This window comes from Puma concolor, chromosome B3, assembly GCF_028749965.1.
Source record: "Puma concolor isolate L17-30 chromosome B3, mPumCon1.1.hap2, whole genome shotgun sequence".
NCBI lineage: Eukaryota > Metazoa > Chordata > Mammalia > Carnivora > Felidae > Puma > Puma concolor.
This window is the reverse complement of record NC_141672.1, coordinates 138,849,413-138,862,669: the sequence shown is the minus strand read 5'-3', so window position 1 is coordinate 138,862,669 and position 13,257 is coordinate 138,849,413. Positions and strand designations below refer to the sequence as shown.

The window sequence follows — 13,257 nt, the reverse complement described above, 5'->3', positions numbered from 1 at the left end:
AACACATATCAGCACAGGGTCTGCCTTTCCCTCAACCCACACCTGTGCCTTCATAGATGGCTCCCTATGCCACTTGACTGAGGAAGAAAAATTAAGCCTGTGTTTTGGATGGCTCTGTGTGGCATCCTAACAATGGCCCACACTAACTGATACGATGTTAGGCTTACTCAAGAATGGTCCTGAAAAAACATAGAAGGAAAACTGGCTCAGCAAACACAATTTAACAGCCCGTCTTCTTCGCCATTTTATCTGTAAGAGGAGCAAGCTTGACTTGAGTATTTATACTTGCTCATGGGCAGTGGTTAATGGTTTGATCAGTTGGTCAGGGACTTGGAAGAAGCAATACTAGAGCATCAGTGACAAAGACTCTCAGGAAAGAGGTCTGTGGAAATTTTGGAATGGCCCCAGAATGCAAAAATATCTGAATCTCATATGAAAGCCACCACATAGTGACTTCTCACTAATCAGGAGGGAAAACTGACTCAGTCTGGGAATACCCATCCACCAGCCTCCTTCCCCGGGGCCACACATGGGCCTGACAACATGGGTCCCTCTTTGCGTAAGCTTATTTGGCTGTCCCATTGCTGAGTGGCCAACTTTCAACAGCAACAACTAACTCCAAGCCTTTAGTATAGTATCTTGGAGGACCATCTTGGCACCTGGTGGCTGGTTGGTTCCATCAACCCCCTTCCACCATGGAGAGACATAAATTCCTTCTCAGTGGAAGAGATACATTCTGAATTTTAATTTCTTTTCTCTGCTAGTAACACTTCTGCTAATTACCTGTACATGTCATTGTATATTATAGTGTGTGTGTGTGTGTGTGTGTGTGTGTGTGTGTGTGTGTAACCAGTCTCCTGATCCAACTAAGAAATAATACCTTCCTTGGAGGGGATGAAGCCTTGCAGAATAAAGAATATGCTCAGAACAAGTTTCTAATATAGCCTTTCAGGAATATTACAAAGGTACATTACAAGGTCTAGAATTGAGGGGGAACATGACACAATTAAACCTAATGATTCACTAGCAAAAATCTTGCTTTGCCATCTTGGAGTCCCATGGAGCTCCTCATGCCATTCAACCCATCAGCAAAAATGGGCACTAGAGTGTTGGCTGAGAACCTTAACCCCACCAAGAGGAAAGAGTGTTGATTTAAGCAGCCGAATGGGAAGAGTTATAAATAGAACACAGGTGTTCCCCTGGGTGTCTCTTAGTTCAGCCACTCCCACGATGCTAATGAGTAAGACCACGAAGGGCTCATATCCTCTGGGAAGGAAGGTTGGCGTCATCTCACTAGGCAAACATTTCCAGTCACCATGGTGGGGTCTGAAGGTCTAGGGAACAAGGAAAGCATAGGATATTGGAGAGAGTTGCATGTATCAACTGTGGCCCTGAAACCAGTTGCAATACAAAGGTCATGGACTTCTTTGATATTATTTTATATATATATATATATACATATATGTATATATATATATAAATATAATATGTTATTAATATAAATTAGTAGTATAGATTAATATAAATTAATATATTATTATAGGTTAATAAAATTGATATAAATTTATAATTAATATAAATATATTCATATTATATATTAACAACTATATATTTATATTAATATATTGATATAAATTTAAGTTAATATTATAATATATATAACATATCCACACACAAAGTATATACATATAAACATACACATACAAACATAAATTTTAACTGCTATTTCTTTCATGCCATCCATTTGTTTCCCCCTCACACTATTGTTTATAGGTTGTAATGGTTTACAGTTTCAAAATATTGAGACTGGATCAAGGGAGAATCAGGGGGAGCAGACATTGTCCAGAAACCCTGGACTCAGAGCCGGACGCTTTAGCCTCTAGGAGGGATGTGCGCGATGTCTCCTTGGTTGGGCAGTGGGGGAGTGAATGAGTTTTCAACATATAAAAATGAGTGGCAAGTAGCAAGGGGAGAGCTTTGTTTTGAAAGGTAATCATGAGAAGAGTACGAGAAAATGCAGGGTCGCCAAGCAGACAGCAGACGTACAGTGTGGGACGTTGTTGATTTTGGTTTCTCAGTAGCCTATGCTCTTCCCATTTAGGATAATCACAGACGTGGGACTTACTCTGCTTGCCTTATTCTGCTCATTCAGCTACAACAAAATACCATGGACTCAGTGGCTTAAACAACAGATATTTATTTCCTCCCAGTCCTGGAGGCTGGAAGTCGAGGTCAAGCTGCTGGCACGGTCATGTTCTGGTGGGAACCTTCTTTCTGGCGTTCAGACTGCTGCCTTCTTGCTGTATGTGTGTGCTCATGTGGTTTTTCCTTGGTGCCCAAGCATGGGAGATCTTTCTCTCTTCCTTTTCTAATATGGGCACTAATCATTGCGGGATACACGCATCCAGTCCATAACACAGCCCTGTCCTTACAGGGGAGGCTGCACAGTCGGAAGACATTTTTCTCTTCCCAGGTCCCTAGAGTTAGGAAGGAGTGTACACATGAGCTATGCTTGGATAATCAAGAACTCTCACCCAGACCCTTACTCTTGAAGGAGGGCAGTCAAGAAGAGGGGACAGTGGGTGATTACTTGAGTGAGTGTAGAGCTAAGTCCAGTGGTGTGCTTACGGGGGGGCCAGCAATGCCAGTTACAGGGCAATGGTCTATGATTTGGGTCCCAGGACCAGGGGCCAGCCTGTGCTCCTGGCTGTCCAGAACTGCTTGAGCCCTGACAGTTTTCTGACTTGGTGTTCTGGTTTTCCCTGTCACTCTGTACACTGTTTTAGTGGATGAGTGGCAGGTCCATCTGTTTTAGTGGATGAGATTGATTTCTGTTGTTTACAACCAATATCCCTGCCTGGAACAAGTGGTTTGTCCAATAGGAAGGTCTGGGGCGAGTAGAGGAAGGGCAGTGAAGATACATGTCACTGGAGAAGAGGTGGTCGAGGAAAAGGCCAGAGCTTTGGACATGCCATGTGTGGAAGACTGATGTCATGAATAATAATGGTAGGATTTGCAGAAGAGGAATATGGTAAACCAGATGTCAAACTTTAGAAAATGAGGGGAAGTGGCCAACCAGCCACTCTGAAAAAGATGAGGAGGTTGGCATACAATGATTTAGCCAAACCGATCAAGTCTCGGAAGAGCAACGATTTTTACACAAGGTGGAGAACTTAGAGGGGAGAGCAGACACTGGGGGGTAAGGAAAATTCAGACCTAAATCCCGACCCTGAGGTCTGCACGAGGGACAGAGGCAAGGGAGCCATGCCCTCTCAGCAGAGTCGGGTTTCCTGTAAGGTGATGAGCACAAAAGGACATTTAGAGAGAGATGAACCGTGTAAGGGAGTCTGTCTGCATGGGACAGAAGTTCCACAGATGGGAGGAGAGTGCAGGATGTCCGGCCAGTGGGAGGCTGCCCACAGAGAGATGGAGAGGGTTGATACAGATGGCGAATGATGCCTCCCCCAGGGCAGACCTGAGGCACTGTGTGTGTCATTGGCAAAAGTTCTCCAAAAAAACCAATCCCCCTTCCCATGCACCTAAATAAAGTCAGCTATGTGGCTGTCTGAGTAGACTGAGGAGGTGCACACAAGCTTTGTGTCATGAAACCCTGGGCTCTGCTCCTCAGCCTGTCACCTACTGGCTGTGTGACTCTGCATATGTCCTCGTGGCGCCTTCACGTGTATCGTGGGGATAATAAGTAAGGCTGTGTTACTTAGCTGTGAGGACCACAGTGATGATGTGTCAAAGTGCTTTTTGAGAATAATCTCAAACTTCTCTGGAGAAGTGGCCAGAACGAAAATAACACAGAGAGCACGCGTGTATATCCTTCGCCTGATTTCATCTGTGGTCGACTTTTACCTTATTTGCTTCATCATTTGGCATTTGCACTCTCTCTCATTCTCTCTCTCTAAATAGGTAAGCTTTGCAGTCAATATATGCAAAAAATACTTTGACCACTTGAGAATAAGGTACATACATCATGATCCTTAATACCGGTATTTCCTAAGAATAAGGGTATTCCCTTGTATAACTACAGCACAGTGACCAACTGCATGAATTCAACAGGATCCAATAGTTTAATCCAGCTCCGTCGGCTGACCTGGCTCTGACCTTCACAGCATTTCCCCCTCTGCTCTGGGACACAGCCTAGGGTCAGGCTGTGCAGCCGGTTACATGTCTCTACCCCCCTTTAATCTGGGACATTTGTATAGATAGCCTTTCTCTGTCTCATAAAAATACCTTAAATTTTTTTTTTAATTCCAGTGTAAGTAACAGAGAGGGTTATGTTAGTTTCAAATGTACAACACAGTGATTCAATAGTTCTATACATTACTCAGTGCTCTCATGATTCGGTGTACCCTTAATTTCCATTACCTATTTCCCCCACCTGCCCAACCACTTGTCTTCTGGTCTGTTCTGTACATCTAAGAGTCTGGGTTTTGGTTTGTCTCTTTTTCCTTTCTTCATTTGTTTTGTTTCGTAAATTCAGTGGATGAGCGAAATCATACGGTATTTGTCTTTCTCTGACTGATTTCACTTAGTATAATATGCTCTAGATCCATCCATGTTGTTGCAGATGGTAAGCTCTCACTCTTTTTTATGGCTGAGTAATACTCCATTGTGTATACACCACATCTTTATCCATTCATCTATGGATAGACACTTGGGCTGCTTCCATATCTTGGCTATTGTAAATAATGCTGCAATAAACGTCCTCGTGCATGTATCTTTTCAAATTAGCTTGTTTGTTTTCTTTGGATAAATACCCACTATTGGAAATACTGTATCCTATGGTGTTTCTATTTGTAACTTTTTGAGGAACCTCCACACTGTTTTCCACCATGGCTGCACCACTTTGCATTCCCACCAACAGGGCACAAGGGTTCCTCTCTCTCCCCATCCTTGCCAACACCTGTTGTTTCTTGTGTTTTTGATTTTTAGCCATTCTGACAGATGCGAGGTGATAACCTCATTGTGGTTTTGATTTGCATGTTGATAAAAATGCCTTTTAAGGAATGACACCAGAGCAACACAAGTTTAAGGCATAAAACTCAGAAAATAGAGATAAACACAAAGGAAAAACCCACCTGTAAGCGGAGACCTCCAACCAGTTAGGCTGGCTGTTTCTCACCTCTCCGCTATCCTCGGTGAGCTCCAAGGATCCAGATCCCACCTGCCTCTTCTCTCCGTTCCTCTGGGCTTCCTTGCCCTTAAAGACAACCTCACACTACTCTTTGCACAGCGCAAGCACGTGTGTGTGTGAGTCCGTGGATGTGCTCTTAAACCAGAAAGTCCCATATTAGTCTATCGTACTCTTAGCTCAACAACTGGGCTAGAAAACAGCATTGTGTTAAGCGCCTTTCCCTGCTGCCTCTCTGACCATTTCTCCAGCTGAATCTCCTTTGCTTATTTCTCTCTTTACCCATTTCCCTTCTTTCTACATATCAGGGACCCTTTTCTGTGTGTCCCCAGAGCACTGCCATTGTGCCTTATTGAATCACACTACTGTTATCTGAGTATGGATCTGAATGTCTCACCAGAGGGAGATGCTGTGAGTAGTAGGACTCTTAGATCTCATTCTATCTTTAGTGCCCAGTTAATGCCTGGCACATAGTAGGCAGTTAACAAGGAGGTACGGAAAGAATACATGAGTGATGAACTTGAACTATTTATATACGTTTCTGGAGAATGCCATGTTATATTGGAAATTACTCAACCTTGGGATGGGGGTGACTATCAAGGGTCAGCATCTGTATCGCTAGGAAAAACACTGGCTTGTTGAAGGCAACACACCTGTTCTGTTGTCTACAAATTATTAAATGCATTCGTGATGATGGGCAACGCAATGGCATCTAAATGACAACAGAGTAATTAATGAAATAAAATACTGTGTAGGGAAAAAATTCAATCCTGTTTAAATTAAGATGGATGAAAAAACGGGTATAAGATTGGAGCACCAGATGGTATCGATACATTATACTAATTTTCTATTCACATATTCAATTATAGTTTAAATAAAAACTAATATGGGTAATTTGTCTCATGGTGTTTGTATGAACCATCTGATTATAAATTCCCACAATGTCCAATTTACCCACCAATCTCACACCGCACAATTATTGAGCAAGCAGGGTGTGATCTGCTGGGCATTCCAGAAGGGTTGCTGGCTGCTCTGGGCTCTTAGGAGGGAAGTATCATGGGGCAGGAGGTCAGTACTGACTTCTGCTTCCCGACAGTGTGGGTTCCTGATAAAATGCAGGATGCCCAGTTAAATTTGAATTTCAGATACACAAAGGATAATTTTGTAGCACAAATATGGCAGGAGACACATACTTTAAAAATTCACATGCTTTACCATGTGTTTTCTTGCACATTCCTTTATTCTTTGCAACAGACCCTTGAACCAGGACCTCAGACTCAGAGCAAAAATGGAGGCCCCAATGGGACCATACATCCAGGCAAAGCCCAGCAACATCTGAGGACAGAGCTGTGTTCAGCAGCCACAGCCGGGGCTTCCCGGAGGAGCCAAGAGGGGATGGAGTGAAGTGAGACAGGGCCCCCTGGCCCTGCCTGATTCCAGAAACTGATCAGAGCAGGCTCTGCTTTGGGCCAGGCCCAGGGACAGGTCTACATCAGGCCTGAGGAGAAACCCCTGACCCCCACCTCCTTGACATTCCATGAAAAAGAAATCTGTCCACCTGCTTTGTGATATCAGAAATTACTTTAAAATAGAGGAGGCAACTGCAAATCTTCCAAATTTTACAAGAGGTACAGCTTTCAAATAGTTACAGGTAAATTCCGCAAATTTTTATCTGCTGTGTCAGTAATGAGCAATCTGTCTCCACCTGATCCCGTTTCCATGTCTTCCTCATTTACTCCCTATTTAAATCCTCCCATAGAGCTCAGATACTACTTGTGGAACCTTCCTAAGTCTACACAGCCTGCAGGGATCTTCCCCTTTTCAGCCTCCTACAGCACCTCACGTTTAGCCTCTTGTGATGCATCACTTTATCTTATATGGGGATTTGTGTGTTTGCCTTATCTTTCCTTTAGTGAGAAACTCCTTGGGGTAAAGAGTCACATCTTTAGTTTCCAGGAACACATTCGGTGCCTTAAATATAATAGATGATGAGTTATGGCCAAAAAAGAAAAAGCATAAACCATACATTAGAGTTAACCAACACACCTTTTTTCTAATAAAGTGAACTGGGGCTCCTTGGGAAAATGTCTGATTCCAGAGCTGGGCAAATAGAATACAAAATGAGTATCTTGCTAAAGGGGATCCAGAAGCTAACTTGAGAGTGCTTCCGCCAATCAACTGTGGGATAATTGGAGCCACAAAATAAATAAGTATAGTAACCCATAGAATAAAATAGGAACCCATCAGACTTCACTGAGATGATCATGTAAATTAATAAATAAGACCATGTTGCAGAAGAGAAGCTCTCCCAGAGGAATTCCAGTAAAATGTAGAAATAACAATTAGAATCTTGCCATTTGGCAGCAACTACGGTAATAATTGTATAGGAATCATCAAGGCTGCCAAAACTCGTGGGGAAAATGTGGCAAGAAATGGCACATGTGCCTATTTGCAATGTATCTCCTCACAAGATCCTGTTTAATTACAAAGGAGGAAAAGTACCTTCTCAGTGGAGACACCTGGCAGGTATCACCTTAACCTAGTGGTCCAAGTCAGCATCATTGATAATGAGAGAAATCATCACCATGTGCCCACCGATATGATGTACTGAAGAATAAGCATAACACTCCTGTGTATCCTGATGAAAATCTACACCACGAATCTAAACACGAGGAAATGTTCAACAAAACTAATTGGGGACATTCTACAAAAGGCTTGTATGTACTCTTCAAAAATGCCCATCATTCACCAAAGAAAATATACAGGTGGAAATGAGCAGATGAAAAGATGCTTCACATCTTAAGTCACACACACACACACACACACACACACACACACACATACACACACACAATTGCAAATTAAAGCAACAATGAGCTAACACTACGTACCTATTACGACGGCCCGAGTCCGGAACCCTGGCAACACTCAATGTTGGTGAGGGTGCAGAGTGACAACAGCTCTCATTCGTTGCTGGTGGAAGTGAGAATTCGTAGGGCCACTTTGGAAGACACTCAGGCTGTTTCTTATAAAACCGAACATGCTATTAACACGTGATTCAGCAATGGCACTCCTTGCTGTTTACCCAAAGGAGTTGAAAACATGTCCACACAAAAACGTGCACAGGGGTGTTGGTAGCAGCTTTATTTAGAACTGCCAAAGTTTGGAAGCAACCCAGATGTCCTTCAGTAAGTGTGTAGATAAACAAACTGTGATGCATCAGACGATGGAATATTATTCAGCACTAAAAAGAAATGAGCTATTAAGCCCTGAAAAGGCATGGTGGAAACTTAAGTGCATATTAATAAGTGAAAGAAGCCAGACTGAAAAGGCTACATATTTTATATGCCCAATTATCTAGCATTCTGGAAAAAGCAAAACTATAGAGAGAGTGAAAAGATCAATGGTTCCCAAAAGCTGGGTGGGGAGGTGAAGGGATGAATAGGGTGAACACACGGGGATTTCAGGGCAATGAATCTACTCTGTATGTATGAATAGTAGATGCATATCTTTACACATCTGTCCAGCCTCCCAGAACTTTCAATACCAGAAGTGAACCCTAAACTATGGACTCTGGGTGATAATGATGTGTCAACGTAGGCTTATCAGGTGTAACAAATGTACCACACTATTGGGGGATGTTGATAATGAAGAGGCTGGTCATATGCAGGGGTAGGAAGTATATGAGAAATCTCTGTACCTTGCTCTCAATTTTCCTGTGAACCTGAAACTGCTCTAAAACAGAAAGTCTATTTTCTTTTTAAATGCCAATCATGAAAGACAAAGAAAGACTGGGAACTGCTTTGGGTCAAAGAAGACTAAGGAGCCAGGGCATGTAAATGTAATGTGTGATACCGAATTGGATCCTGGACCAGAGAAGTTTTTCTTTCTGACATTAGTGGGACAACTGACGAGGTTTTAATACCTGGAGATAATTAATAGTAGAATATCAAAGTTAACCTCCTGATTTTGATCATTGTACTGTGGTTATGTTAGAGAATACCCTTGTTTTTTGGATATATATGTTAAAGTATTTAGAGGTAAAGGGGTATAATGCTTTCTACATACCTTCAAACTAGTTCAGAAACAAAGGATAGAGGGAGACACAGAGAATAAAGCAAAGTTGTTAAAATTAACACTTGAGGAACCAGGGTGCAGGTTGTATAGGGATTTTAAGTGCTATTTTTCCAACTTTTCTCTAAGTCTGAAATTATTCAAAACTTTAAAATGGGGGAAAAAACCCTCTGATGTAAGAAAAAAAAGCATATATTTGCATGTTCCTAAATTATATAATCATTAAAGATTACTTTAAAAACACATTGTACATGTTTTAAATTTTGCCAAATTTCTAATTTTTTTTATCCCTGAACAGGCCAACAAAAAAGATTTATCTCAGCTTCTCCTGGTTCCCGAATTTCTGGGAATTTGACTTCTTTTTTTTATTTAAAAATTTTTTAAATGTTTATTTATTTTTGAAAGAGACAGAGACAGAATGCGAGTGGGTTAGGGGCAGAGAGAGAGGAAGACACAGAATCTGAAGCAGGCTCCAGGCTCTGAGCTGTCAGCACAGAGCCCAACACGGGGCTCAAACTCATGAGCTGTGAGATCATGACCTGAGCCGAAGTCGGATGCTCAACTGACTGAGCCACCCAGGTGCCCCTGGGAATCTGACTTCTTTTTGTAATTTCCTGGCAATTTTTCTAGAGCACTGATTTCCTTTGATAGAGAATTCAAAATTCAAAGTCAAATGAAAACTCTGATAGAGTTCAAGGTGAGCTGTGTTGTGTCATTATGCAACTTGCCTGTTCTTGTTATGAAAGGGTTTCGTTTCACCTACCACTGCAGTTCCGGTCTCCCTGAGAACCTTTGCACGCACCTCACCCCCCAAAAGTTATTGTCTTCTTGTCCTGTGGTCCTCTGACCTCCACTCCTCTCCCCCTGCTCCACTACCTGAGGATTGGGAACTTGGCTTGTCACGTGGTCCCCATGGAATCTAGCACAGTGTCTAAAATGTGAAATGCTGAAAAAATATGTTTATTATGACCTCACATTTCTAACTCTGTATTAACAAAAATATATCCCCTTGAGTTTTTATATGTCAGGTTCACTCGCAGAACTGTTCTTGTGCATGTATTATACTCCTGCACATTCTTCATCTCCTGTAGTCCTTAACATTACCCTATGACACAGGTACTGGTATGCCCATTTGGCAGATGAGAACGTTGAGGCTCAGAGATATTTTTGTTGTTGTTGCTAAAGTTTACATGGTAAGTAAGTGGCAGAGCTAGAATTTGAACTCAGACCAATCTGATGCCAAACATATTCCCCTTCTAGTAACCTCAGTAACTCTCTCTTTCAATCAATTTTTTATTGTAAAATGTAAACAAACTGCCCCATTGAGTAGGCATCTGCTGTTCAGCAGATCCTTACAGATGCTTCTTTCTGTCTCTCTGTCATTCTGGGGGTGGCAGGAGGAATAGAAAATGAAAATGTGGATATGGGAAAGTAAATTAAATATCAAGTTCATAGCCACGTGGAACTAAGGGGGAAAGCAGTAACTTATTGATGTGCTTTCTGTAGTGTCTGCACTGGAAATTACCTTATAACAGCATGTGTTTCCCACGTTTTATCTTTGAAAGGAAGTGAGAAGATGCCAAGAAGAACCAAGAAGCACCCAGTGCCGGATTCACATCAGGTACCCTTCATCAGGATGGCTGGTTTGTCCAGAAATAATGATACCCCGGGCTGCTGCAGTCCCTCCACACCTGGTCCCCCTTTTCACTGCCTAGCAGTAAACAGAAGCTGTGATTTCAGAAACTGTATACACCAGAGCTGCTAGCTTGAATGGCAGAGCTCCAGCTCATTCAGATCCAGCCCCAAAGTCCCTTACTTCCTTCTAACGTGACTACATACCAAGCAAGACAAATGCTCTTGAGTCCCCAGCAAGTTAGGTCACTCATCCACCAGAAAGGAGCGAAGGTGAGTCTACAAAGGATGTGTGGGAAAATAATAACAAAAAGAAAACAGTTAAGAGCTAACAGATGCTCACCCTATTTAAAAGAACTTGAAGCAAGACCGAGTAGAATGTAGAACCGAAGGCAAGAAAATGTCCCTTGTCACCTTTTGTCACATACCCCATGACGTAGCCTGGGTCATTAGCAAACATGTTTGGGGAGCAGTTTGGTAAGTGATCCACTCCTCTTGGGGGAGATGCTCTGTGGCTCAATGGGAATTGTCTGGTTTGAAGTCTAGAGAGAAGAAAGGATCCTCCACCAGACAAATATCACCTAGTAGTCCCAGCCATCACCACATGGAGCGGAAGAATCACCCAGCTGATCCCTGTCCAGATGCAGGGTTCACAACCTTAGGCGCTATAACAAAATTGTTGGGGTAAGCCACTAAATTTGGAGGTATTTTGTTGCGCATCAGTAGACGACTGGAATGCTGGCCCTCGGAATCCTCACCTGTAAAATAAAAAGATTGAATTCCACCGGACTCCGTGGCCTCCGAGATTCTTTACGATCTTCAGATTATCCCTTGAAATGTACATTTCGCCTATTTTGTCTGAGTGGTAAAGAAATGTGTGCTGATAGAATATCGTGTTATTCCTTCTAGCACTGAGATTGCAGCAGGAAATAAAATTTTAAAGCATTGCTTTAGCCTTGAGGGTTTGCTGTGGGATCAGAATGTTTGACCACATGAGAGTCTCAGAGCACACCGTGGAAAGGGGGGGTCCGCTCTGGCAGTGCACAGGGCCCCCAGTAACCCCAGCAAAGCCAGGAGGCCAAAAGGGTCTCTAGCTCATTAAGAAACTGGTATGAGACAAGGAAGAGCCATTTCATCAATGATGAGATAAGAAAATGTGCAAACTAGACAAAATTCCATAAATAGGATAGAAATGTATTTCTTCTATGTACCAATTTTCCTTAATAACATCTTTGAGGACTGTCATTTACAAATTCATCTCAGCCATCCTTAAACCTATTTACATTTTCACCATCTGAGGATAACAAGACCCATATCAACTTTATATTTATTGGGCCTGGGGCGCCTGGGTGGCGCAGTCGGTTGAGCGTCCGACTTCAGCCAGGTCACGATCTCGCGGTCTGTGAGTTCGAGCCCCGCGTCGGGCTCTGGGCTGATGGCTCAGAGCCTGGAGCCTGTTTCCAATTCTGTGTCTCCCTCTCTCTGCCCCTCCCCCGTTCATGCTCTGTCTCTCTCTGTCCCAAAAATAAATAAACGTTGAAAAAAAAAATTATATTTATTGGGCCTAAATTTACCTCCTTTAAGCTGGTTTTAGTAATTTACCACCTCCTTCACTGTGTGTGACCAGGCTTAGCAAATCCAAAACTCTAAGTTGTGAAAGCAAACATGCTGAAAACTAACCACGTCGAATTCTTTGTAAAGTGAACCTAGGTACAAATATAAAAATGCATAGAGACAGGATATAGAGTTTTCCCATCAAACAGGTTCCCAGGAAGATCTGTCAGGAAAATGCTCTACAAAAATGAAAGACGTAAACATTATTACCTAAGGGGGCATCTGGTTATTGTTTTGGAGTGCAGAGTGGAAAGAGCTTAGAGACCAGTAGAAAGGTGGCCACACCATTTACTACCTATCTACATATCCTTGACGACTCTCCTAACCACCTAATTGCACATGAAGAGGAAAGACACCCTAGTGGTTAAGACCGTGGCCCAGGGACCCAGTCTGTTTGAGCTACACCTGACTCTACCATGTAGAGCCATGTGACTCTGGGAAAGCAGCTTCACTTCTCTGTGCCTCAGTCCCTTTGCCTGTAAAATATGGAAATCATAATACCTACCGCCTTGTGTTTTCATGAGGTCTAAATATTTAAGCTCTCAGAACATGTCTGAGACTTAGTAAGTAGCCTGCAAATTTAGCTGTGTTGATTACCATAAGGTGCTAAATGAATATGCACTGTCTGCCTTCCTTTCTTCTGCAGCTTTTGTAATAAAAATGATGTTCTGCTGCTTTCTGGTTCCAAGGAGGCAGATACTTGGACAGTGTGAATAAAAATTGCCATGCTACATACAAGCCAGCAGATAAAGATAATAATAAATGACTGGAAAATAGAAAATACTTTGGACAGA

General features: G+C 42.4%; 1 long non-coding RNA gene across 1 annotated transcript in view; it reads left to right on the top strand.

The window, feature by feature from the left end:
* Positions 1-12,155, top strand: part of LOC147580423 (uncharacterized) — a 61,534-nt gene extending 49,379 nt beyond the window's left edge. Inside the window, exons 5-6 of the long non-coding RNA XR_015251945.1 lie at positions 10,783-10,838; positions 11,396-12,155. This is a non-coding gene — a long non-coding RNA (uncharacterized LOC147580423). The remainder of the gene's footprint in view (positions 1-10,782; positions 10,839-11,395) is intronic.
* The last annotated feature ends 1,102 nt before the right edge of the window (positions 12,156-13,257 follow it).